This window comes from Rousettus aegyptiacus, unplaced genomic scaffold (genome assembly GCF_014176215.1).
Source record: "Rousettus aegyptiacus isolate mRouAeg1 unplaced genomic scaffold, mRouAeg1.p scaffold_m13_p_12, whole genome shotgun sequence".
Lineage (NCBI taxonomy): Eukaryota > Metazoa > Chordata > Mammalia > Chiroptera > Pteropodidae > Rousettus > Rousettus aegyptiacus.
In genome coordinates this window covers 32,720,630-32,746,600 of record NW_023416287.1, presented here as the reverse complement: position 1 = coordinate 32,746,600, position 25,971 = coordinate 32,720,630, and the positions used below count along the sequence as shown (strand labels likewise).

At 35.6% G+C, this 25,971-nt stretch overlaps 1 protein-coding gene and 1 pseudogene across 3 annotated transcripts in view; one reads left to right on the top strand and one right to left on the bottom strand.

Moving 5' to 3' along the window:
- MACROD2 (mono-ADP ribosylhydrolase 2) overlaps positions 1-25,971 on the bottom strand; it is a 1,752,897-nt gene that overhangs the window by 275,903 nt on the left and 1,451,023 nt on the right. The window lies entirely within an intron of this gene.
- On the top strand, positions 13,786-15,000 carry LOC118609932 (annotated as a pseudogene).

Below are 25,971 nucleotides of genomic sequence, written 5' to 3'. Positions count from 1 at the left end.
TCAACTGAGTGTTCACATCTCTTTGTTCTTTAATCCACAGAGTAGTGCTAACAGATATCTAAAGAATTTAGAGGCCAAACTTATGCCACAATCTATTTGTGTGTTATACTTTCCCAATCACTTATCTCCATGAATCACGGGATTACATAAACAGTTCTATCCAGCAATGAAGGTATTAGCTTTACCCCTCACCTCTTTTACGTGCATTGTTACAAATATTAGTTAGCAACTTTATTTTCTTTAACTAGTTAGCCCTCAACTCTACAAGGCAAGCATATGTCTCACATTTAATTAGTGACCCAATCATTGCTTTTTGTTGACCTCAGTTTATTTTTTAATACAGGGGGAAAAGAAATCAAAATGATTGGTCTTATGATGAAAAAGAAATGACAACTCTGGTTATTAGCCCTAGCTTTCTTAAGGAAGAAATTACTTTTTAAAGACATTTTCCCCTGAAACTAAAGGGACAAATTAAAAACCACTATATTTATTTTAGGAAATAAATTTAATACCTAACCAAGAAAGAAACAGTTACAACCAAGAAATGGTCTCCTCAGTATGTGCTGGTTCACAGTTGATCATAGTAATAATTTTTACCAACAGAATGAGATACGCGGAAGCAAGAAATAAATGTCCATAAGAAAAAGTCAGTGTGAACAAGTGATGGAAAATAATGTCTTGGCCAAAAGAAAATTATTTTTCTTTTTCTGTCACTATATTTTCATTTCCAATTACACCTTCAGTTTCTTCAATTCATTCCTGTCTTTTCCAAACCATGTAAAGTTTCTTTTCTCCCTTCTTTTCAGGTAGGGTCTGTTTGCAGAGTGTTATAAAGGATAAAGCCTGAGAAAGTTGTGCTCAGAAAAAAAAAAACCTGTTGATGGCTCCCCTGTTAGATTTTATTATTTTTTATTCCTTTGTTGTTTCTCCTTAAAAATATAGTCACTTGTGATGAGAGGAGAAAAAAAAGTGACCTAACAAAAAATAAGTTTTTAAAACACTTTAAATAAAATTGGTGGTAAAGTATAAAGCTTGCGGACCTTAAAATACTCAATCTTGAGTACAAAGGCAGCACTCCCTGCTGACCTCCTGCATATTAACCCTTTATAGTGGTTTCCAGCGGCTCTCCAGCTGGTTCTGTTGGCGTCTTTCCAAGTAAGTCTGTGAAATATAGAGATGGGTCTGCAACATTTGGTTGTAATCAAAATGTGAACACATATCTGGAATTAGCCATGTTTTAAGCAGTTTAAACTGTCTGAAAATGCATACATCTTGAGAAGGATATCTGCTATAGAATAAAACCATTCATAGGATAAATTCTTATTTCAATAGTTTGTGAAAGAAGCCTTTTAACTATAAATTAACATTAATGAATCAATTGATCAGATAAGGTTTTTTGAGCAGATATCTGGGACAAGTTTTACATATTTATTTAAATGGTAGTCACTCTAATGAGCTAGTTGAAAAAGAATTAGCTGTAATTTCTTACGCAGTACCTGTAATGAGTGAAACAAATAATCTAATAGTTTTATTTATCTTCTGTGCTATTAAAATGTAAAATGCTATAATATCATGTATAATTTGGAGTAAAAATGATAGAATACTATGTGGACTAGACTAGTACTTTTAAAAATGTTTATATGATCTTAATGAAATTGTTTATTACTTTACTCATGGTGAAATCAAATGAGGTAGAGCAAGAGTCTTTAATATTTTTGTCTATAAAATGGGGTTAATGAAATTATCTACCTTCTAAGACTATGACAACTAAATGGCTATACAGCACAAAAACATCAAACTAATGAAGCTTGGCATTAAAATTAGTTTCTCAATAAATGGTACCAATTATCAGCATTATTTAATTAAGATATGTATTATATAAAATTAACAAATAAGCTAACACAATATAGTAACATGTTATTGCACTATTGTTTGATTTACTAATAAAAATTATTTTGTAGACAGAGAAAACACCAAACATTGTCCAGTCTTTTTCTAAATGACTAAAATTTTGGTAGGGATGGATAAAATTTATCTCATGCCATAAAATCAATAAATTCTTATACATTTATATATGCATATATTAAAATGTACATTTTAATATTATAAGCCTTTGTTGATTTTTTTTTTTTTGCATTAACATAGTTACATTTTTAATTAGGCAAATGTGAAAGAAAAAATAAATCCCTCTGGGTAAGTTCAGAACTGTTTTAGTTGACCAAGGAAAATACCGTTTCCTTTGGCAGAGCCGACACTTGATGTACACATTTGCACATAGGACTTACAGACATCACTATCACATTTTTAAACAATGCTAAAGCATAGTCTTCAAATTAATTTTTGAAAATCACAATAAAAAATAAAGATAATCCAAAATGGACTGTTTTCTCATCATCATAAAATAATTGAATATAATAGCATTTTATACAAAAAATTAGAACCCAGCAAAAAAGCCAAAGTAAGTTATTAATTTCTAATGTAAATCTGTAAACTCTTGATAGTGTGTCCTAAACAAAATTTTTAACTGGCATTTTTCTATAATAGTATAACAATGTGCAGGGAATTACAACACATTGTTGAGTAGCATGGAATTCCAATTCGCCAGATTTTCTGATCTCTTTAAAATTCATGAGGATTTAATTGAAAAAAATGGGGGGTTGTAAACAAATTTTAGATTATTGTACTAAAAAATTTGGAGTGAAATTAAGACTACTATCTTACACCATATACAATAAACCCACACCTATACAGTCAATTAATCTATGACAAAGGAGGCAAGAATATACAATGGAATAAAAACAGTCTATTCAATAAATGATGGTGGAAAAACTAGACAGATACATGCAAAGCAAAAAATAAAACTAGACCACTTTCTTATACCATCTATAAGAATAAACTAAAAATGGATTAAAGACTTGAATGTTAGACCTGAAACCATAAAACTCCTAGAAGAAAGCATAGGCAGTAAGCTCCTTGACAACACCAGTCTCAGAGATGCTTTTCTTTTTTTTTTCTTTTCTTTTTTCTTTTTTTGGATCTAATCCTAAAAGCAAAGCAACAAACAACAAAAGCAAAAATAAACAAGTAGGACTACATCAAACTAAAAGGCTCCTGCATAGCAAAGAAAATAATATTTAAAAAAATGAAAAGGCAACTTACTGAATAGGAGACTATATGGGCAAATCCTATATCTGAAAGGGGGTTAATATTCACAATAAATAAAAATTGATAAAATAAGAGCAAAAAAAAAAAAAGAATCTGATTTAAAAATGGGCAGTTCTGAATAAAGATTTCTCCAAGGAAAATATACAAAATGCCAACAAGCATATGAAAAGATGCTTGACAACACTAATTATCATGGAAATGCAAATGAGAAACTACAAATCATCAGGGACGTTCAAAAACCACAATGAAATATCACCTAGGACCTGTTAAAATGGCTCTTATCAACAAGACAAGAAATAACAAGTGTTGGTGAAGATGTGAAAAAAAGGGAACCCTGTGCACTGTTGGTGGGAATGTAAATTGGTGCAGCCACAATGAAAAAGAGTATGGAGCCTCCTCAAATAAAATTAAAAGTACAATTACCATACGATCCAGCCATTTCACTTCTACATGTTTTTCTAAAGAAAATGAAAACATTAACTCAAAAAGATATGTGCAGTCCTAGTTTACTGCAGTATTATTTACAAAAACCAAGATATGGAAACAACCCAAGTGATGAATGAATAAAAAAAGATTACATATACACACACATATATACATACATACATACATATGTATGCATATATAATATATGTTTTACCTATATAAACTTATATGTATTTTATGTATATACACATATATCTATATTTATCTATCTCTCTCTATATATAATGAAATACTATTCAGCCATAAAAAGAATGAAATTTTGTCATTTGGGACAACATAGATGGATCTTAAGAGCATTATATTAAGTGAAATAATTCAGACAGAGAAAGACAAATACTGTACGATCTCATTTATAAGTGAAATCTAAAAAACAAATGAAAACAACAAACTAAAACAAGCTCATAGATACAAAGATCAGATTGATGGTTACCAGACAGGAGAGGAGGTACAGGGTGGGAAAAATAGGTGAAGGGGGTCAAGGTACAAATTTCAAGTTATAAAATAAGTAAGTCATGGGGGTGTGATGTATAGAATGGTGACTAGAGGTAATATTACTGTATTGCATATTTGAAGGTTGCTAAGAGAGTAAATCTTTTTTTAAAAAAGAAAAAAATTGTAACTAGATATAGAGATGGATGGAAACTAGACTTATTGTGGGGATCATTCCCAGTGTACACAAATATCAAACTGTTATGTTGTATACCTGAAACTAATATAATATATATCCATTATACTTTAATAAAAAAATTAAAAAATCAATTAAAAGACAAACATTGGAAGATTATATTAAAAAAAAAAAACCTTAAAAACCATGACCCAACTACATGCATCAATAAAAATAAATGGGCATTGATATGCAACAACTTGGATGAATCTTAGGGCAATATGTTGAGTGAAAAAAGTCAAAATCAAAAGGTTACAAAATTCTCAAAACAATAAAATTTTAGAGATAGAAAACAGATTAGTGGTTGCAGAGGTTAGCAATGATGGGGAAGAGGGAGATAAATGTGAGGCAGTCGTTCTGTATCTTGACTGTGGTGGTAGTAATACAAATCTACACATGTGATAAAATGTCAAAGAACTATACACATATATGTACCAATGAGAATTTCCTGGTTTTGACATTGTACTACAGCTATATAAAAAGTAATAATTAGTGAAAACTGTGCAGAGCACATATGGAACATCTCTGTATTATCTTTGCAATGCTTCCTGTGAATCTATAACAATTTTCTTTAAAATTTATAAAAAATTAAAAAATAAAAATTTGGGTGTATATATATAATTTACACACATAATTAAATAAGATATATATGTGCATGTGCACACACAGTATAAACTTTTATATAAATAGATAATACAAAGCTATATTATAAATGTACATATCTATATGTACATATTTATTAGTAAAAATTAAAGTATATGACCCATATTTGTACAAAGATTCTGAGATCTTCCTTTAGGCATTTTATTGAGGTTTCATAGGCATATACCAGACTTTGATTCAGTGTAAGTAATTCATTATGGGGATTGTGTTAAGAATCTAATCAGGCCTAAACACTCCCAAATCTCACTTAGAATCTATCCAGCTTATATGACTGTCTTTTTTATTTCTTTTAGACTTTTATTTTAATGACAAGGAGGCTATGCTTGATTTCTTCAGCATCTTTGGCTTTGGGCTACTTATTTTTGTTTACTTCAAATCTCTTTCCACTTCAGATACAAAAAAAAAAAATGTATCTATTGAAAGAAAGTAGCACAAATACCTTTTAGTAGAGGATTTAAGATAATTGTGTAAGGAACAGTAAGTGTCAGAAGCCACGGAATTAGTGGAGCAAAGAATTTCCAATAAACTTTTATACATTAGACAACAGGAAGAGAGGAAAGAGAATCCTTACAGATCTACCTCAGTCAATTCTTAGTTCTCTTGTGTTTGGTTCCCTGATACAGAGCTAAGGAGATGATCAGCTGGCCTAAGATAACTGGATTTTGTTTGCTTGCTTGTTTGTTTGGTTGGTTATTAATGTATGTTTAGTCAAAATGCTAATTTATGCCTGGTAGAATGCCCTGGTGGCACATGGTTTTAAGCCACAACTATTATCTCTTCTCTCTTCATTTACACTGTGTGTGTGTGTGTGTGTGTGTGTGTGTGTGTGTGTGTACTAGCACATAACTCCTTCCTATATACCTCAACTTCATCACCTGTTTCAAACTTGTTTAGTCCTAATAATCTTTAGCTTTCCCTCCTGGCCTCCTGGGTTTTATGGACTGTGAATTTTCAACATAACATTACCATTTACTTCTGTATTTACCTTCTCATACTACTGGGTAACACCATCTCACTTTGGTCCCTAGTCTCCTACAACCTACCTCTAACCAGACCAAACCCTACAGCCCAGCCCTGGAGTTCATAAAATGTGAAGATTCAGCTATTTTACAAGAACACTGGGAACTACAACTGACGAGGGCATCCCTGGATAGCGCTGGGTTTTCTTAACTCTAAGGGAAGAGACACACTCTTGAAAATTCTTGGCCAAAGACTTGTCTCCCACTACCATTGTTCCTTATGGGCAGCACCATATATTAAAACATTCTATGCCTGGATGGTCTTCTGTAGCTCTCCTCTTCTTTCCAGAAAATGATGTATGGCCCCTCAGGACACTGATAATCTAGCTGAGATAAGATATGAAACAGGAGTGGTAAAAGCCAGACCCTTAGTGAATCAGGCCTGAGGAACAGGGCCAGATAGAGGACAGATCCCAAGACACCTGGAGGTAAAACCTAATTCCACTGCATATTTGATACAGAATCTTGGGCAAGTACTCAACCTCTCCAGATCTATTTTATTAGTAGTAAAAACAGTAAATAAAATCATCAACATCATCATCATCATTACTTTAAATGATTGGGCCAGGATCACATCAGGTAAGGCACATGGAAAGCTTTTCACAGGGTCGAAGGGCTAGTGCATGAATGGTGTTCCTCTTACAGGGTTAGTGATGCTGCTAGTGTGAGGTTAGGAGATTGCAGGATCTCAGCCTCCTGGAACTGAAATATGGGAAGCTAGCCATGGAGAAAGGGGCTGAGAGACAAATGAAAAGCTGACCTTCCAAAACAAAGGATAATAAAACAAAGCCACAGTATAGAGAATTTGGAATTCTGGAGCCCTTTTTCTTCCCTCCCCCCTGCCCCCCCCCCCACAACTTCCACGACCATAGACTACTCTGTTGGTGATAGGATTAGAGCAAATCGAATGAAAAAAATAGACGTGTAATTAGATCAGCAGAAATCGTTTCTAAGGGGGAGGTTGCTGCTAGGACCCCTGGCAACAACTTCTTAATCAACTAAGAGCAGACAGAAACCAGCTATGCCCAAAGTTCCAAGGATCATTGTACCATGAGTCAGCAAATGATTGCTTATGGGCCAACTGCAGTCTACCATCTGTTTTTGTGAATGAAGTTTTGATGGAATATAGTCATGCTTATTTATATATTGTCTATGGCTGCTTTTACAGTACAGTGCAAAGTTGAGCAGCTGTGATAGAGACTATATGACCTGTAAAGCTTAAAATATTTATTCTCTAGCCTTTTTGAGAAAGAGTTTGAAGATGATTCTTCTATGCCTGTAAACAAGTACATATGTTAGAAACAACATTTGGACCACCAGATAAACTTAAGTTAGAAGGTAAAATTCTCAAAGAATGGGGCTGGGGTATTCTTTGGGAATAATATACTTGTTTTGCCTTAGTTTTTGAAGAGAATAACCAAGAATTATTGAAGAAAGCGACAGTCATGCATTTCAAGAGGGGGAGTAGAAAAAAATCTAAATTAAGTGCTCAAAACCCAGGGAGCCTCAGAGGAAGATCATGCTAGCAACATTTATGAAATGGTGTCAGATGCTCACCCCATCACAGTTATTCTCTGTTAATCAGTAACACACAGGGAACCAGCAAAATGGAAACCTTCATGGTTTTCACCCAAGAAACCTCAAGCAAGAATGATATTACTTTAGAGCAGAGCCCGATTCAAGCCAATTGTCAGGAGTGGAATGAAAATGTATAATGTAGTATATACCAGCACCCAAGAATAAATATTCTGATATCTACCTTTTTTTTCTCTCTGAAATAAAAGCACAAAAGCAAAATGTAGTGGGTAAGGAAAAGCATACTCAATTTCTCTGAGCTGGGGTGCCCACTGCAGTCACGACGGGATGTGCAGGCAATCATTACACCCAGCAAGGAGCTCAGAGCAAATGGAGGCTCTTTCTCCCCAGGACAGCCAGCAGCTGCTCAGTGCCAAGGAGGAGGAAATGAAAATGGCTAACATGACAGTGAAGCCTGGATGGATCTGTGGAGGAAAAAAATGGTTCTTAACAGACTGAGAAGTGCATCATTGTCAAATGTCCAGAGCTTTCCATCTACACAAAGCATCTTTTTTTTTTTCACTTTCCCATTGATTTTAGCAATTATCAGGTAATATATAACACATAACTACTGGGCATACCTCCCTACCGTGTGACTGTTCAGTAGTGTACACTGTTCCCCGTTTACAAAGCAAAGTGAAAGATCAATGAGAAAATAAACCTTATTCACCTGGCCTCACACTTCTGATACACAGTTTCTCCCATATTTACTGGTTGCCCTGATTCAACATGCTTGATAGACATGAAGGATACAAAACAATGGAACAAGAGATTAGGAAACATAAATCACTGGTCATACTAATGCAAGATATTAAAACGATAAAATAAGAATGAATTATTTTTCCTTCTTGTTATTCCCAATACAATTTAATTTCGTTTCTATAAAGGACAGCAGAAGGAAATGGCAAAGATGAATAAAATAACAACAGGAAAAGAAAACTTTGCTTGTACATTAGCAAAAATCTGGAGCCCCAAAAGTAGTCTCCATGGATCAATGCATCACTGTTCTTGAGGCCCCCGGAAGGTCAAGACTGAAGGCTATTTAGAAACCACAAACCCAAAGATCACTGAGGGACAAATTCTGCCAAAAACAGCAGTGTCAAACCAACATGTGTTATAAAAATACTACTTTGCTTCTTTAATGTTTATGTGGCCTCAGTGATTTCAAAAAGAAATGTTTTGTGCGTAAAACAACATAATAAAAGAAAATCTTGTTACTTGACAGGGTTTCCTTTAATGAAAAGACTTTTTCACGCTCATAAACATTTGATCCCCACATCTGTTAGAGATAAAAGAGTATAACTTCCCTTTTAAATGCAGATATTCAGAGTTCTCAGAGACCATATAACATACTTAATGAGAATACAAAAATGCTGTAGTTGCCATGATTAAATTAGTACTCTACTGAAATTTTAAGTTTTATGGACTGCTTACGGTACTTTTTCTTTTTATGGCTTGGGGTGTGTGTTTATATTTTAATTCTAGGGAATATCTTCTTATTGTCATTTTAGGAAGTCAAAGTGCTTTCCAGATTAAAGAATTATAAAGATATTTTCCCAAGGAAGCAATGCTATTCACTTCTTCCATACTAGGCACCTACGAGAGCCACCCTGCTCTTCCCCTTCACCACTATCCACAAGACCACCGTGGCCTGACGTGGTACGGGACTTCATCCCATGGACTTGCCACTGCCTGAGAAGCCCGATCTTCTTAGGTACTTTTCCTCTCATTTGGGATGGAATTATTTGGTTTCTATGCCCACACTGACCTTATTACTGTCTCCCACTGTTTTTCTCCTGATGCACGCTGCTACACTGCTTCCCTTGCTGTTTCTCTAACACAACTGTGCTTGCAGGTCCCACTTCTCAGAACGCTCTTTCCCACGTATCTGCACGGCTACTTCCCTCACATGTTTCAAGTTTCTTTGGCGAGACAGGAGCCGAAACTGACCACTTCATCCCCACATTCCTGGTCCTCTTTACCCTAAGGCCTCTTTTCCCTGTAATTCTTATCTTCTGACTGACATATTATACAATTTGCTTATTATTATGTATTACTTATTGTCTGTGTCCCCCATGAGAATGCAAGCATGACGAGGTCAGGGAACTGTGTCTGGACTAGTGCATGATGCACGGTAGGCCCTCAACATGTATTTTGATAAATAAATAATAAATGAATAAATTTTTGAATGAAATAAAGATTTCAAAAGTCCACTACTATAAAATGTCTCCTCTTGCAGATATGCTAAGCTTCCCATTCTCAACTTAGAAGGATTGAGTTTCTGGCTCTATATATGTTTAAAACACTTTTCCGCCAGATCTTTCTGATACTGCTTCCCTTTCATCATTCAAATTTCAGTCCAAATGTCACCACCTGTAAGAAAACAGCTCCACAACTATCCACAGCCTATAGCCTTTATCATTCATTTTCCATTTTCTATCATATTTCCCTTTCTATCTTCCTCATCACACTAAGCAATACCTAACATGGTCTTGCTTTTTTTTAAGTTTCATAAACTTGTTTTGGTATCTTTATCTTTTCACTAGAATGTAAACTCTGTGAGAATACTGAGTTTTGTTCATGATAATATCCCCATTGCCTAACAAGTGCCTGGCATACAGTAGAGGCATAATAACTATTTGTCAATTTGTTGACTAGATGATTCATTTTACAGTAATTTGGCAAAAGTTATCAGAACTTTTGGAATTAATTGCTCCCTAGGCTTGGGTTGATAATGACTATTTTATCCTTCACACTCAATTCCTTCACCCAGGATCAGGTGAATGCCTGGTCCTAGTGATATTTCTGTATAATTTAGTATATATGACTATGTGTATTTACGTATGTATGTGTATGTTACTACTATGTTATGTATAATTTACACTCTATGGTTTTAGGGCAATGAAAGAGCCGTGGCTTTTCACCTGGAGGGGTAACAACTTTGTGAATCCAGCTATAAAAAATATTTGCCCCTGAAGGTATCTAAATCAGATGGTACCAATGAGAGCAACCCTTAGTGCGTCGATCTGGATTTGTAACATCAGGATACATGTATCACAAGATAGGCCACTTGTAAAAATCTTGCTGAGATGCTAGCTTCAGAAATTCTGAATTAACATGAATATAAATGTTAGTTCCACCTGCTCCTCTGTGCAGAATAATATGAGGAATTATAATGATGATAAAGCTCTTAGTCAAAGAACAAATTATATTATTAAACTGAACAAATGGTTCAATAATGGTAAGTCACTTGAGCTTTCCGGGCTTCGGTTTCCTCATCTGTGGTTGGGATTAGTGGCATGTAAAATTCCCTTTCTATGAGAGAATCAGAATCAAAGCAATCAATGTCTTTTTTCTATGTTACCTGATTTTTCATGGGCTTAATTTAATAACCTAGTGAGTTTTGTGTCTGCCAACCTGAAAATTCTCCTTTAGAATCTCCAAATTTTTGAGTCATGATAACTATTTTAAATCACTTCACATGGTCCCCGATGTAGAAGCACTCAAAGCACATTGCCATCTCACCTTACCTTTTTTCAGCTGTATAAATTTTATGTGCCTTCACTTCAACTCCTTCATTTTACAAATGAAATACTGAAGACCAGCAGAAATTAAGAGACTTGCCAAGGGTCACACAGCTAGTAAGAGGCAGTGCTTCAAGGAGATGCCAGGTATTCTAACTCTAGTAACTATACTACAGTGCTTTATATCACCTTTGGCAGTTTCTGACATTGAGTAAGAAAATAATTGACATTATTCTCCTCTGAATAAATACTCCTAAATGATAGATCTTTTTTTGATGCTAACGTTTATATGGCAAGCATTTAACAATGTTCTATTTAGAAGTGAGACCGACTCTGATTAGAAGATACAAACTATTTGCAAAATGTCAGATTTTAAAATGCCTAGAATAATTTGGCAAAATGATTTGATATGTTTTCTTAAAAACAAAAGGTACAACTTATATCAAGTTCTGTCTGATTAAGACACCGTATTCATTTTTAAAAAGTTAGATTGCTCTATAATTACAAAGATTATTATAGTTTATCAATACTATTCATAAATTGATTCAATTACATCCTGTAAGCAAGAAAAAGAAGTAAAAATTGTTCTAAATTGGTCTTCAATGATATTTTACATATTCTAAAAAATAAGCTTTGAGGCACAGAAATAAAAATGTAATCATTCTATTTTAAAACATAGAAGGATATGAATTAAACTAGTGGTCCTCAAATTTGCTTCATGTTGGAATTACCCAGAAAGCTTGAAAAAGCTTTACCTGGGCCCACTCTTGAAGATTCTGATTTAATTGGTTTGGGGTATAACCTTGCACCAGAATTTTTTCCATTAATTTGATCATGCCACTTTTTACTAATTCGATCATATTAATTTAATCACATTAATTTAATTTAGTGGGTATTTAGACCTACTAGTTAACATTTTATTATAAGGAATTGTATTATGTATTATAAGGAATTGTAAGCAAAACAAATAAATTCATATTTATAGTGGAAAGGCATTTGGAGATGCCTACACCGAAAACTAAAATATTTTAGGAAGAAAAAATCTTGCAAAGTACTGATGAGTATTAATAAAGGGCTGGCTGAAAATCAGTAGTAGAGCAATCAAGCAGTAGACATTTATTGAGTATCTACTTAGGAAAAGGAACTATGCTTCAATTCTGTGGATGACATGAATGCACTCAATCAAAAAGAACCTATAATCAAGACTGGAGAAGGTAAGCCATATATGTATATATAAAGATAATGGATAGCATAACAAAACAATAAAGAAATATTTGGGTGATTTATGATTTTGAATATTTATGCCTTGACAATTGTAGTTACAGTCGCAACTGAACACAACAACGATTGCCTTCACTACTTTTTTTCAAGCTATGTTAAAATCATATTCTATTTTATGCCCTTATTCTAGTACCTTGCTACTCATTGTGTTCCATGGACCAGTAGCATCGGAATCATCTGGGAGCTTGTTAGAAAGGCAGACTCTTACACCTTGCCCTATGCCTGCTGAATCCTCAGTCGACATTTAACTGGATTCCTATATCATTCATGGCTATTTAAGTTTGAGTAGTACTGCTTTGGTACACATTGGTCTCTTAGGTATATCAAATACACCATATCAATATTACTCATAAAACATTATGTAATATCAACATCTAATTAAGGGTGTATTTTTTCCAATGCCTCACACAGGTTTTTGTAGTAATAGTAAAGAATTCCTTATTTGGAAAGAGCTGAGCTCTTTGGAATATTTCATCTGTAAATATGAATCATTTCCTATATGAAACTGCTAAAATGTTAACAAGAATAATGAGGCCACAGGAGAACAAAGGAAGATGCAATTTGGTTAGGCGAAAGGATTCAGAGAAGATGTCGCAGGGAAGATGGGACCAAGATGAGTATTTAGAGATGACTTATTCAGAAAATGAAAACAAACAAACAAAAATCAGAACATTAAAGATTGGGAGAGAATGATAAAGGCTAATTCCCTTCCTAGAGTAGAAGAGAGTTGAAACTATGTTATTCCAGTTTTAAAATGGCCTCCAATGAGTCTCACCCCCTGACAATCATACTCCTGCATTATTCTTTCCTACTTTGATTAGATCTTACCCATGCAACCAACAGAATGATGCAGAAATGACAGAGTGTGACTTCTGAGGCTACATCTTAAAAAAACATCATGGTTTATGCCTTGCTTTCTTGGTGTTCTTGCTCTATGAGAAGCTAGCCTCCACGGCATGAGAAAGAAAGACCTATGTGGTAAGGAACTGAGGCCTACAGTCAACGACCAGCACGAATTTGCCAACTGTATAACAAGCCATTTACTATAGGCTGATTCTGTAGATTTGGCTAAACCTTCAGATGATTGTAATCCAGATCAATATCTTAACTGTAATCTCATGAAAGACTCTGAGCAAAAACCACCCAAAAAAGCCGCTCCCAAAATTTTTCCTCAAAGAATACATGAAGTGAAACAATCTATTGTCGCTGCCGGGAAGGAGCTCACGGCCCTGTGCCTGCAGGAGGGAGCAGGCAACCCTCCATTGGTCGGGCTGGTAGGCCAATCCTCAAAAGCCTGCAGGTGGAGGTAGGGACAGTGAGTATGTGACTCGGGCCGACAGAGGCTCTGCAGGACCCAATCAAATCGAGCCTCTGAGGCACTGCCCGCACCCTTCTGTCGTCTAGGGGCATGACCCACTTCAGCAAGGGCCCTTCCTATGGGCTCTCAGCTGAGGTCTAGAATAAGGTCACTTCCAAGTATGATAATCAGGCAGATCTTCGCAGCTGAATAGAAGTGACAGGAATGAGCATGGGCACCAACTTGCAGCTAAAAGTTAAAATTAAGATGGCATAACCCTCTGCAAACTTCCAAACAAGCTACAGCCAGGCTCAGAGAAGGTTGAGTCCTCGTTAAACTGGTTTCAGTTGGAGAATATTGGCAATGATATTAAAGCTATTCAGGCATATGATATGAAGCCACATGACATACTTGAAGCAAATGATCTTTTTGAGAGTGGAGACATGATACAGGTTCAGACCACACTGGTAGCTCTAGCAGGTTTGGTTAAAACAAAAGGCTTACATACAAACATTGACATTAGAGTTGAATATGCAGAAAAACAAACAAGACATTTTGATGAAGGAAAATTAAAAGCTGGTCAAAGTGTAATTGGTTTACAGATGGGAACCAACAAATGCGCCAGCCAGGCAAGTATGACAGACAGCCTATAGGACTAGGAGGCATCTTTAGATCCCAAAATGCAAACCGACAAAGGAGCTGGCACCAAAAAAGGAGCTAGCCAGGCAGGAATCTTAGTTCCACATGCAAAGAGAGACATCTATGATTAGAAGCTAACCTTAAACTCAATGGACAACTCAACATTTATCTACAGATGGGTCCCAACGAGGTCGCTTCCAAGAAAGGGATGTGTGTGTATGGGCTTGAGCATCAAAAATGTGATCCCAAATACTGTGCTGCTCTAACAGAACCTGTCATTCACAATGGAAGCCAAGGAAGAGGAAAAAATGGGTCTGAAATTAGTGATAACAGTTATCAGGAAGAATACCCAGATGAGTATCATGGCCAGTACAAAAATAACTACCCCAGAGATGAGCAACATGGTGATCAAGCAATGATTATTAGATTCACAGGCAGGAACTCAGTATTTAGTCCATCGTTTTTATTCAGTGAGAATCAAGCTAGCCTTGGGTAATTTTTATCTGGTCTTCCTAAAACATTATTTTACTTATTGTACCTAAAAGAAATATTGCCTTACATACATTCCTTTTTCTACCTCTTTCCTAAACAGTTGCCTTTTAGTGCTATAAGAGTTAAATCCTACAGTATAACCAATAACTTGCATATAAAGTAAAGAGGAATACTGTGAGAGAGAGTACTTCTGTACGGCCAATTCTTTTAGCATAAATCTATACATTTCTACTTAAATTGTTTTTTTTTTTTTTCAAACAATAGGAAGCTTTTTTTTTTTTAACAGTTTAGTGTCTGGTTTCTATGTGGAAGACTAAACTCATAGCTAAAGACATATTTGGCAAATAAATTTAAGATGTAGCATTTGTTTTTAGAAATTTACATATCAATGTTTCTACAGTGCCTCTATTAGAATCATACATAAAATAGTATTTTGTATGCCACAGAATGATGTGTTTGGCAATTTCAAGTCTAGCTTTGGGTGCTAATATTTCAAGGTAAACATACCATGGCTTGCAGGCACTCCACCACCTCAAAGACATTGAAAACTACTACTCTAATCTAGCTGCCACTTTTTTTTTCCATAGAAAAAGAATTTGAGGCCTACTATGGTTAATTTGCCTCCCCACCCTCCAAAAATCTCATTTTATATAATAAATATGCCTCACATATTTGGGCTTTCTGGAGATGCCAAACATTTAAGAAAAAAAAGAGTGGCAACGTGACCTGGTAAGAAAGAATGATGGTGTCTCATTTTTAACAATGGAGGCTCAATTATATTTATTCAATTTCCTCAACTTATTAATGACTGGGTGTAACTGAAGTTTCTAGGTTCAGCTCAGCCTCACGGATTGAATAGCTGGCAGTGAGTGTGGGAAGGGAGTGAGGCAGGAAAGTTGAGGAATGTAAATCTCCATCAGCTGCCAACCATCGAGTACTTTTCTCAGGACATAAACTGGGCCACAGGAGAAATGAATGAGCCAGTGGCAAAAGCAAGATACTGCTACACACCTAACAGAATACAAGATGACATCTCTTGGTATAGAGCTTAGGGAGATCAGAAATTACTAGGCTGGAAATCACAGAGAAACCAACAGGTTCATGCATTTTGTTTGTTTAGCCAAAAAGCCAGAAACCTTCATTAAATAAATTTCTAAAAATCAAAGGGAAGAGAGGTTTCCAGCTGACATACACAATGGATTTCAGGGTAGGTAAACTTAAGGGAATCAATAGGTATCAAATATGAAATGCAGTGACTGTTGACTCATAAGTTAACCATATTGCTATTATCATTATGATTAAAGGCCCTGAACTGCCTCACAAAAATAGAAGCCAAGTGGGTTCTATCACCCCATCCCTGCTCTTGGCCCCCTCACTTCTGCCCTTTCAGGACTCTGAAGTTGAGGGAAAACATTGCTCCCAGAAATATAACTAGATTTGAGACTCCTGCTCTTGAATTTACTGGCAGCTGGACTTACCTGGAATGGAGGAGCAGAGTTATCGCCCTCCTGTCACTCCATTTGACTTTCTAATACTCCCTCTAAACCCTGGAATAGGTTTGAAGCAGGAGTTCAAAGCCACTGTTGTATAAAAACCAGTCCCTCTGCTCAGTCCACATAGTGGCAGCAGGTAGAAGTCTGGGAAATAAGTAGGCCATACCCTGGGAGGCCCTGCAGAGTAGCATTCATCATCCCCTGAATGATGAATGGGTGAATTTACCCTTGAAAGTCTGATCTTGCAATGGGTCTGGGAGAAATCTCAATCCATTAATCGGTAAAAGTTCATCCAGTGCCTACTGTGTGCCACATACTAACATAACCTATGTTCAGAAGGTGAATGTATTCAAACAGAATGCCAGTTGCTCAACTTATAATGAGCATGAGTTGTCACAGGAACAAGAATATCAAAGTCCATGTGATCAGTGTATTCACTCCATGTGGCCAAGTCACATGGGGAATCAAATCATAATGAGTGTGCCTCTGTATCAATGTATAATGAGAAATAGCTATTAACTGAAGCTGAGTACTTGATCAGATCTATATGATCAGAATATTCTCTCCAGGTGGGCAGATTTTCATGAGCAGTAAAATCATGATTAGAAGATGCTTAGTAAGCACAGATTCAGAGAAACAACAATTAGATTCACCACATGTCCATGACATCAGCTAAAGCATCCAGAGACTCTTTTATAACTTAGCCAGTGGAATGAAAATAACTCTAAAAGCTGATGCTTTCTCTAGGCTGGGTAATGAACATGAGATCCTGGGCACCACCCATGTCAGCTTTTTGACTCTCCTTTTTCCAGGTTTGCAGTGGTATCAAGCACCATATTAAAGACATTTTGTTCATTATCTCATTTGATTCTTGTCCAGGTCCCTGCTCAGAGAAGCCTTCCCTGACTTCTCATGATCCTCAACATGGCTATACTTTCTCCACACCTCTCGTCTCACATTCTAGTATATATTGATTTGTTAATTGCTCACTGACTGCTTCCCCCAAGGAATGCAGGTCCCAGAGGGCACCAGTTTTATTTTCTGTATATATGCATTCTCAATGCCTAAAATGGTGCCTGGCACATAGCAGTTAGATGTTTGGTGGATGGATGAATAAACTGGTTAGTGGAAGGTTGGATAAATAAATGGATGTATGGATTTACAAATAATCTAAATTGTAGATATTAGCATCCTCATTCCACAGAATAAGAAATCAAGGCTATGAAGGCTAAATTACTTTCAAGGTGACCCAGTTAGCAAGTGGAGAGCAGAGATTTGACCCAATTCTGACAGACTCCTGAGCTTTGCCATTGATTGCTGCTGTCTCTTTGGACATATTGATACATCCAGAAAGGTTCCATTCAAACTAGACCCTCTAAATCCTTGGAGTTAGAAACATCTTCCTGCTGCCAGTCTCACTCACTGGTTTTGTGACTTTGGCTGAGACGTTGCTTAGTTGATCTTTTGAGGACAACATTCTCATCTGCTAAAAATAGAAAGAAGAATGTCTGCTGAAAGAGTTGCTCAAACAATAGATTGTACAGGACCTTCCCACTTTGAGGATTCTTGCAAGGAAAATAAGATAAACGAGATAATGAATATAAAAGTCCCTAAATACTAATCCTAGGATGAATCACAAAGCCTCAGGGACAAGAGGAGAAATGAAATCTCACTTGGTCATATCAGGGCCTGTTTTAGATTGTGAACTCCTAGAAGGTAAAGACTACACTCATTTCATTTATAGTGCACATGACCTTCTGCCAACGTGTGGAGGAATTATACAGGAGAAAGAGCCCTGTATAATGGGTTAAAAAACATCATGAATCATTGTTGCTAAAAATATTCCCGAGTGCCGCAGCCCATGGCTTTAAATACTACCCCTATGCTGACATCTTCCAATGGAGTCTTCCACTCCAATCTGTCTCTAGGCATTAAGATCCTTATTGTTGTGGCGTGTTCAAATCTAAGACCCACGGGGCCAATTAAGATGAATTATGAGCCTTTATTAGCTGGCTGGAAACTGACTTCACCACTCAGGGTCAGAGAATCAGTCCTGAGCTCCCAAAAGAGGCAGTTTATAAAGCCTAGAACCATATCCTGGTTAACATCAGACAAGCAAGCAGATTACAGAAGCAGAAGTTGGCCCTTAGCATATCTTTGCCTAGAACCACACCCTTAACATTATGGCAGGACCAGCCCCCTATATCTATATGCCAACTTGGCTCTGCCTAGCAATCTTAGAATATCCCATACCTGGCATGGACAAAATGGAACTTCATTCTATTTCTTCCTCATCTATATCAGTAAACTCCACTACCACAGTATATTCTGTTCCTATAGTCAAACACCTAGGAATCATCCTTGACTCCTCCCTTCCTTCTGCCCCTCTTTACATCAAATTAATGACAAAAGCTGTCTGTGCTACTTATAAAATATATCTACTGTGTTACATATCTACCGTCAATGTTCTAGTGCCACCAACCATTTTCCTCACTTGCACTACTGCAATAGCCACCTAACTAAATGTCCTGCTTATATACTTTCTTCCTACCCCTAAACTATTCACACGGTAGATACAAAGATCTTTTAAAAATGTATATCTGCCCAGGAATTCTTGTGCTTAAAATTGTTCTGTGGTTTTCCATTGTGCTCAGAATCAGAAACATTCCTTTCTATGGTCTGCAGGCCAAGCTCTAGCTATTTCTCAAAGCTTTGTTATGGTGGTGATGCTGCAGGAAGTAATGGTAAATAGAAGGAGTGTGGGAAATCCTCCACCCTTGGACAGTACAGAACTGCTTACCAAAGAGGACTCTGTCCTGTGCTGGACCCATGGTCTGACCTATGTTGTTGATACTGTAAATCTCACAGGGCTTCCTTTAGCACCTTTTCATTGCAGTCACCAATCATTAAAATGTTCCACTTTTGGAGAATCTGCTCATGGGAAGCAGTGTGTCCTTTCTGTCAGCCACACTTCCACCTAAGACCCTGCAGACTCTGCTTGCTGCCTGTCTGTCCAGCGTGGTCCAGAAGGCTCCCAGCCTTACTCATCTAGCCACACCGGCTTCCACTTAGTTTCTTGAATAACCAGAGCTATTCCAAACTAAAGGAAATTTTACTAGATGTTCCCTCTGCTTGGAATGCTTTCCCCTGATTCTTCAAAGGGCCAACTCCTTGTTCATCTTTAGTTTGCACTTTAAATCTCACCTTCTCTGAGAGAGTACCCTGTCTAAGAAAGTTCTCTTATTGTTCTGTATTGTTCTTTTTTATATATATACTTATTACATATATTTTACAGAGCTCATCAAAATCTGCTATCTAATTTATTTTCCTTTGTCTAAGTTTATTATGTGACTCTGTGCTCTAAAAGCTAAGGTTCAAAGGCAGAGCCTAATCTGTCCTGTTGAGCAATGGCCCCCTAGTATCAAGAACAATGATTAACTAGCATGTGTTAAATGCACAATAAATACTTGCTACCCATAGCACTACAATGTGTGATAAATGTTAGTGACTGGTATTACTTGCTTAGCAAAAAGCATTATTAACCACTAAGATATCTCCTTATATTTTTCCTATTTTAATAGTAAAATATTTATTTTATATCTTTTTAAAATTGAAATGCATGCTCTTCTCCACAGTCATATGACATAGAACCCACTGAGAAAGAAGAGACAATTTATTTGAGTAAATGTGGGTAAAATTCACTTTTAGAAAATTTGTGCATCAAAATTAAGTGTATCATAATTATGTGTATCATTTTCTCTCATACTTTAGATGATTTTTCCAACTTATATTTGGAGGAATAGAGGTCATTCAAGACCTTCACATCTTGAAGCATGTTCACCGATCCTGAATATTGCTCATGTGTTCCCTCCCTATTGTCCCTGTCTGCCAATATCAGATTGCTCCTTCAAAACCTATCTCAAATATTAATATTTCTATGAATACTTCTGTCCTGTTTTTGCACTTGTTATACTTCTTAGATTTCTTATGCCAATGGCGATGGTTCACATGGCCATGCAGCAGAGAAATATTTTGCTATTAATCCAAATTATTTTCCTTCCCAATAATTCTTTTTTTCTGTTAAAACTAAATTTGTCATAGGGACCGTGGCCTTAAGGAATGGTCATGGCAGTTATAGTAAGTAGAACAGAAATACTTCCTTGAATTTCTAAATTGGCTTTTGACATTCTGCATAGAGAGAGTAATTACAGAGATAGAGGTTTTAAGTCTCAAAAGTCTAAGTGTATAAACACATGAGCAAAATCAAGGATAAGTGAACATGCTTTGAGATGTTCTGGGAAAGTAAATAATCTGGCATGTTCAGAGCATAGGATTCTTAGCGCTGGCAGATTGCCTCCAATATATTCTTCCTGTGCAATTTGAGTTCATGGATGAAAAAGATCATATCTTATCCACCATCATATTTTCAGTGCCTAGTATAGAAAGTAGACTTGGAAAATATGTTAAATTGAACTAAATTATTACAACATCCAATTATAAAAAAAAAAATTCTTAAGCATTATATAAAGATTTGAGTGTTATTCTCAATGATTAGTCATATAAACATCTTTCCCCCCATGTTAGCTGTCTAAGACCCATTGTGAAACTGAGTTCAGAGAGACTTGTATGCTTTACATTTTATTTTCAGGGTAAAACATTATCATTTGCATGTAGGCCTTAGCAACCAGTTACACATGTTTGTCTATATACATATATATGCATATATGTTTGCAAATACATTTGCAATTAAAATTTCAAGCATTTTAACTAATGATTATAACTTTTGGTTGAAAGCCTCTTACAACTACTTATTCTATTTTCAGCTGGCCCACATATTGCTTTACATAGAGTGGAGACCATGTAGACAGATATATTAAGCCTGTTTAAAAGAACTTTATTTGTTGCAATAATGTCATTTTACTGTCAATCCCCTCCCCCAATGAATCTTAGCTTTTCTGAAGTGATTTTTAATCTCTTATATAATTCTAAAATTTGTTTTGTGTTGACACATGCTAAGTCCATTTGAACTGTGAAATCCCCAAATTCTTTCTCATACAGGCATCTAACAAATTATCACTGGCAAACATATTGTATTTATCCCGTTTTCAATCTCTATTCAAAGAGATAAAAGGTCCCAATCCATAATCCACTGAAAAGATTTATGTCATCTTGCACATTTAGGAAAAAATGACATCAGCATTAAAGTTTAGTCCCATCAGTCTTCTCATTGGGCCAACTCATTGTACCCATCTCTGTGACTTCTTTCATACAGATCATGCCCCCTTCTTTCCTTCCTTCCTGCCTTCCTTCTTTCCTTCCTTCCTTTCATCATCCATCCTTCCATCCTTCCTTCCATCCTTCCTCCCTTCTTCAATAAACAGATGTTTATTAATAACTAACATGTGTCAGGAACTACGCAAAGAGTAATGGATAAAGTGGTAAATAAAACACATCTCTGGACCATGGAGAAGCTACAGTCGATTGGAAGAAATCAAGACCTAAACAGTCAATTTCAATATTAAGGGGCAAATGCTTTGATGAGGATCATGCATATAGATTTCTTGGCAGCTTAAAAAAAGAGCAATTAACCCAAAGTAGCAGAGAGCTTCGAAAAATCCCAGTAATCTTCCTGAAGAAAGTCTCAACATGAATGAGAACTATGATTGCAGCCATTGCCAAGGCAAAAATGGAAGGCAAAGAGGGTTCCAAGTGAAAGTCAGGAGGTTAGAAGTTTCACTAGGGAAAGTAAATAATTCAGTGCAGTTGCAGAGCTGGTGGTTGGGGTGTGATAACAGATGGATCTTCTCCCTACTCTAGATTCAATCCATATTCTTAGGGGTAATTCCCTGAAGCCCTTCTCATCTCAGCTCTCAATAACCTCTGAATTCTTTTAGGCTTTCTGTACTATCCTGATGTGCTTCCTTTCAAATATTTGTGTTTATCTCTTGGTCCACCAGAAAAGGTTACTGCCACCTATTTATGTCTTCTGAAGCTTTGGTGGCACACAAATAAAAGATATGAAAAACAGGCTAATACTACTCCTCCCCAACTTATCCCCTCCTTTAAGTACCAGAAAATCCAAATGTTCATGGAGAATGCTTAATTAGAGACTCTTTTTCTCAATGTTCAAGATGGCTACTAATCACATGGATTCCATTTTGTAAATATGGGATTTCACTCTATGTAGAATATTTATATATTTTTATAGTTATATATTAGAACTCACATATCACAGAGACTGTTTTATTAATGTTCCTTATACCACCACCAGTGAGAATAATAATAACAGCATTACTCATTATGATTTACTTTTTTAAATATCTATTTTTCTTGAGGGAATTGCATAAATTAAATTCTGGAGTTCGTTTTGTTAAATATTTCATATAGCTTATGAACTAGTGTCCCACATGATTTGAGCAATTTCCTCCCCTTTCACCCAAAGTGGATAACATTCATCCTTTTGTGCCAAAATAATGCTGCTATGAATGGCCTGACATTTATACAAAAATGTGTGTTCAATTTTTTATCTTATTTCGAGATACAAAATAATGGCCACATCTTCATTTAAAAAAGTTTTTTCAACAGCATACTGGTGTGTCCTGGCAGAGCATATTTTTCCCACTTGCAATATGGACAGGAAAATTTACAGTCCATAGATACTATCTAGAGCTCAGAGGGAAATTTCCTATCGACAATTTTTCAATTTGAAAAGTCCTTAAAAATACTTAATTAAACTGTTAAACTTGCTGGGTTGGTCTTTTACTAAGCCAAATATGAGTCAAAACTCAGAATGAATGTTTATTTTAAATGAACATACTCTGTGATTTATAAGAAGGTGGCACTTGCACTAAACAATTTTCACACATGATTGTGGTAGCCATTCTAGTATGCTCACTTCAAGTTGGCAGTGCTATTTTCCTCTAATCATAAAACATCTCCTTCACCATTTGAAAGAACCTCTGGGAAATTTTCTTCAGAAATGGCATTTTGCTCTAATTTAGTCTATGTCTTACTATTGACTGTCACTGGGTCTAAGCTTTTCTCAGGACACAGCTGGCCCCTGTCATTCAAGCTCCTTTACAGGGTGAGCAATGGCATATGACTGAGAGACAGCTCTCGTATATAGGAAGAAATTACAAGGCAATCTGGGATGCACCATAATTCTTTGGAGCTTAAAATAAGGGGTCATTAGAATACAACAGGAAAGGATAAAGTAGATGGTAATAAGAAGGAGGAAAGGGATCAAAACAGGGAGAAGGATAGTTTAAAATGGAAGTTACCCTGGAGATAACTGAATTAATATTTTCATTTTAATGACTAAAATCATGATAACAAATGAAAAAGAATGAATGACTTGCTCAGCAGCACACAGATAGTGGGTGATGTTGAGACAGAAATTTAAACCATATAGGGTTCTTTAATTTTCAAATGATTTTATACTGGTTTGAAAATATTTCATATTTTTCAATAAACTAAGAAAAAGACATTAAATGGAAATTACCATCTTTGTTATTTCTGAATAATTTCCAGCATGTTATATAAAAAAAAGATTGAATAATTCGTTCTTGCATTGCTTTGTGGAGGAAAGGAGCTTAAGTGCTATATTTTCATACAAAGATTGCCCAAAGAGGTGCTGCATTATACAGTAAGTGCCACACGAAGATTAACTACCATGTGGGCTGCACCTCAAGCAGAGGAACTCAATGATTTCTATATAAAACTCATAAATGAAAGTGTTCATTTATTCATGATCTTCTAACGTATTCTGTCTGTTTTTCTAAGACAAGCAATGCATGGCCGTTCAGTTTCATGCCATTACTTAAAATATTTGAAGAAAATGTTCATTAATCTTGGATTCTATTACTACACTCAAGAGTAGGTTAATTACTATCTCCTGGGGTCATTTTTAGTAGGAAATATTTAATGGATTGCTACCAGGGCATGATAGCATAGCAGGGAAAACATGACTTACAGTTTCTAAAAGACAACGAATGTAAATTATTTCCCGTGTTAGGATGGCAGGAAAAGACAGTTAAGTTAAACCCTACTTTAGCAACAAGGTACTTATTTTCAGAGAGTGATCTCTTTTTAAAGCCTACCATGATAACAGAAGCAGAAAACCATTAACCATAGATGCTTTAACACAAACAAAAGAGTTATAAGGTCATGCTTTTGATAGTCAAATATGATAAGAAAATAACATTTTAAATCTGTTGTTTGGTAAAATTCCACTTATATGGACAACAGAGCCTTCTGTGGAGTTAAAAAGAATTCACTGATTGATTTCAATAATAAATAACAACAACAACAATAATCATGGAACTTTAGTAAGTTTACAAGTTTCCTTTTGAAAAATTTGCATTTTGACAATGGCTGTAATTCTTGTACAACCCACTAATCCTTGCTATATTAGTTAGTGCCTTGTATCAAATCTAATCATTCTTACAATCTCTGTGGAATTTCTGACAAATTAGTATTTCCCTACAAGCTGCTTCTGTTCTATAAAACTAACCTTAGCATTATAGTGTGATTTTACTTTGTCTTCCTACTTTGTTCAACTAAAGTCTAAAGAACTTTCCAGTTAAATTCTAAAATACAAGAAAAAATGTTTAAAATTTAGGTTCCATCTTTTTTTGCTTTTCTTTATTATACCTCAGAATTTAGTTTTTCTTTTTCCCTGGACCACCTGATCCACCCTGCAGTACACAACTAAAACTCACCTTTTACTTGGAAATGCTTCAAAGACTCAGTACTTAGTCCCATCAGTGGCTATACTTTATGAAATACATATTCCCACGGAATTGACAACCTCTATAAAATTCATTTTATTGCAATTCTGTAAAGACTATGAGCCAAAATTACCAAGACTTTTAGAAGTGCTATTCAGAAGGATGGCCACCACAGCTATCACCTGGTGAATGATAAAAATGAACAAGGAAACCACCAAAGGCTAGGTACGAAATAATGTCCAAATTCCTTAGTCCTCAAATCAGACTACAGTGGCCATAATTTCACTCTTTTCCCAAAGAGTCAGAAGCATCTTAAAACATGATATTGAACTATACCTAACTGAGATAGCAACCTGCATTTGCTACTTGTCTTTCTTATAAAATTGGACAGCAGAATGTATATGCACCTGTGGGGAACCTTGGAAGATATAATGTGATGAGTTTTAGTGAAAATAAAAATTTTACCAAAGGCAAAAACAGTATCCTTCTAAGTTGTTTTCTTGTCTGTAATAAAATTAATATCTCTGCCTAATTTTCAGCTTTTTTACTGCTCTTAAATTGGCAATATGGTCTGTTGTTATGATGTCATCATTCCAGCTACATAGTCATTTTAATCCTATTATCTGTTTGCATTAATCTCATAAAAAACATATCAACATCTTGCTGGCATTAAGAAAACCTCTGATGAAACAATTAAAACCAGATACTGTTTGTGTTTTGTTTTGTTTTTTTGTTTTTTGTTTTTGTTTTGTTTTGGTTTGGTTTTTGGTTTTGTTTTGTCTTGTTTTGTTTTGTTTTGTTTTGCATTAGAGGCATATAGAAAGCTTCACACCTTTGGATGTTTCTTTATTTCCAGATTCACAATGGTTAACTCCAGGGTGTCAGGTCACAGCTACTTGCTAATCAAGATTATATAATATTTTAATTCAGTGGATAGACAACAA